The sequence below is a fragment of the Drosophila ficusphila genome, unplaced genomic scaffold (assembly GCF_018152265.1).
Source record: "Drosophila ficusphila isolate 14025-0441.05 unplaced genomic scaffold, ASM1815226v1 contig_537, whole genome shotgun sequence".
Lineage (NCBI taxonomy): Eukaryota > Metazoa > Arthropoda > Insecta > Diptera > Drosophilidae > Drosophila > Drosophila ficusphila.
The window spans coordinates 49,591-52,444 of NW_025064462.1; the positions used below are offsets into that span (position 1 = coordinate 49,591).

At 36.7% G+C, this 2,854-nt stretch overlaps 1 pseudogene; it reads left to right on the forward strand.

The window, feature by feature from the left end:
* Positions 1 to 235: 235 nt before the first annotated feature.
* LOC122320436 lies at positions 236 to 2,854 on the forward strand (annotated as a pseudogene; the record flags this gene model as incomplete).

A 2,854-nucleotide genomic window follows, 5' to 3' on the forward strand; every position in this document is an offset into this window, starting at 1 on the left:
AGATCGCTTGTAGAAGCCCTAAGCTCCCAAGAGGAGTAACAAGGAAAAAAAAAAAAAAAAAAAATGATTTAGTAAAATTGAAATCTTTTGTAAATGTTATTGTTCTTCGTTAAATTCGTTTAAAACTCATAACTAAATTAAAACTAATTAACGAAAAAAATTTTTATACGAATTCATTAAATGTTTCTCCATTATATAAATGTAAAGAATATATTGAAAAAAAAAATGTTATATACAACCTCAACTCATATGGGACTACCCCCTGAATTTAAGCATATTAATTAGGGGAGGAAAAGAAACTAACTAGGATTTTCTTAGTAGCGGCGAGCGAAAAGAAATCAGTTCAGCACTAAGTCACTTTGTCTATATGGCAAATGTGAGATGCAGTGTATGGAGCGTCAATATTCTAGTATGAGAAATTAACGATTTAAGTCCTTCTTAAATGAGGCCATTTACCCATAGAGGGTGCCAGGCCCGTATAACGTTAATGATTACTAGATGATGTTTCCAAAGAGTCGTGTTGCTTGATAGTGCAGCACTAAGTGGGTGGTAAACTCCATCTAAAACTAAATATAACCATGAGACCGATAGTAAACAAGTACCGTGAGGGAAAGTTGAAAAGAACTCTGAATAGAGAGTTAAATAGTACGTGAAACTGCTTAGAGGTTAAGCCCGATGAACCTGAATATCCATTATGGAAAATTCATCATTAAAATTGTAATATTTAAACAATATTATGATAATAGTGTGCATTTTTTCCATATAAGGACATTGTAATCTATTAGCATACAAAATTTATCATAAAATATGGCTTATAGTTTATTTAAATTAAAATGCTTGCGTTTTAACACAAAATAAATGTCATTAATTTGATAAAGTGCTGATAGATTTATATGATTACAGTGCGTTAATTTTTCGGAATTATATAATGGCATAATTATCAATGATTTTTGTGTTTATTATATGCACTTGTATGATTAACAATGCGAAAGATTCAGGATACCTTCGGGACCCGTCTTGAAACACGGACCAAGGAGTCTAACATATGTGCAAGTTATTGGGATATAAACCTAATAGCGTAATTAACTTGACTAATAATGGGATTAGTTTTTTAACTATTTATAGTTAATTAACACAATCCCGGGGCGTTCTATATAGTTATGTATAATGATATTTATATTATTTATGCCTCTAACTGGAACGTACCTTGAGCATATATGCTGTGACCCGAAAGATGGTGAACTATACTTGATCAGGTTGAAGTCAGGGGAAACCCTGATGGAAGACCGAAACAGTTCTGACGTGCAAATCGATTGTCAGAATTGAGTATAGGGGCGAAAGACCAATCGAACCATCTAGTAGCTGGTTCCTTCCGAAGTTTCCCTCAGGATAGCTGGTGCATTTTAATATTATATAAAATAATCTTATCTGGTAAAGCGAATGATTAGAGGCCTTAGGGTCGAAACGATCTTAACCTATTCTCAAACTTTAAATGGGTAAGAACCTTAACTTTCTTGATATGAAGTTTAAGGTTATGATATAATGTGCCCAGTGGGCCACTTTTGGTAAGCAGAACTGGCGCTGTGGGATGAACCAAACGTAATGTTACGGTGCCCAAATTAACAACTCATGCAGATACCATGAAAGGCGTTGGTTGCTTAAAACAGCAGGACGGTGATCATGGAAGTCGAAATCCGCTAAGGAGTGTGTAACAACTCACCTGCCGAAGCAACTAGCCCTTAAAATGGATGGCGCTTAAGTTGTATACCTATACATTACCGCTAAAGTAGATGATTTATATTACTTGTAATATAAATTTTGAAACTTTAGTGAGTAGGAAGGTACAATGGTATGCGTAGAAGTGTTTGGCGTAAGCCTGCATGGAGCTGCCATTGGTACAGATCTTGGTGGTAGTAGCAAATAATCGAATGAGACCTTGGAGGACTGAAGTGGAGAAGGGTTTCGTGTGAACAGTGGTTGATCACGAGTTAGTCGGTCCTAAGTTCAGGGCGAAAGCCGAAAATTTTCAAGTAAAAAACTAATGACTAAATAAATATATATACAAGCCAAAAATAATATACTTGAATAATTCTGAACGAAAGGGAATACGGTTCCAATTCCGTAACCTGTTGAGTATCCGTTTGTTATTAAATATGGGCCTCGTGCTCATCCTGGCAACAGGAACGACCATAAAGAAGCCGTCGAGAGATATCGGAAGAGTTTTCTTTTCTGTTTTATAGCCGTACTACCATGGAAGTCTTTCGCAGAGAGATATGGTAGATGGGCTAGAAGAGCATGACATATACTGTTGTGTCGATATTTTCTCCTCGGACCTTGAAAATTTATGGTGGGGACACGCAAACTTCTCAACAGGCCGTACCAATATCCGCAGCTGGTCTCCAAGGTGAAGAGTCTCTAGTCGATAGAATAATGTAGGTAAGGGAAGTCGGCAAATTAGATCCGTAACTTCGGGATAAGGATTGGCTCTGAAGATTGAGATAGTCGGGCTTGATTGGGAAACAATAACATGGTTTATGTGCTCGTTCTGGGTAAATAGAGTGTCTATCATTTATGGTGGTTACTTGTTCCCCGGATAGTTTAGTTACGTAGCCAATTGTGGAACTTTCTTGCTAAAATTTTTAAGAATACTAATTGGCTCAAACCGATTAGTTCTTATTAATTATAACGATTATCAATTAACAATCAATTCAGAACTGGCACGGACTTGGGGAATCCGACTGTCTAATTAAAACAAAGCATTGTGATGGCCCTAGCGGGTGTTGACACAATGTGATTTCTGCCCAGTGCTCTGAATGTCAAAGTGAAGAAATTCAAGTAAGCGCGGGTCAACGGC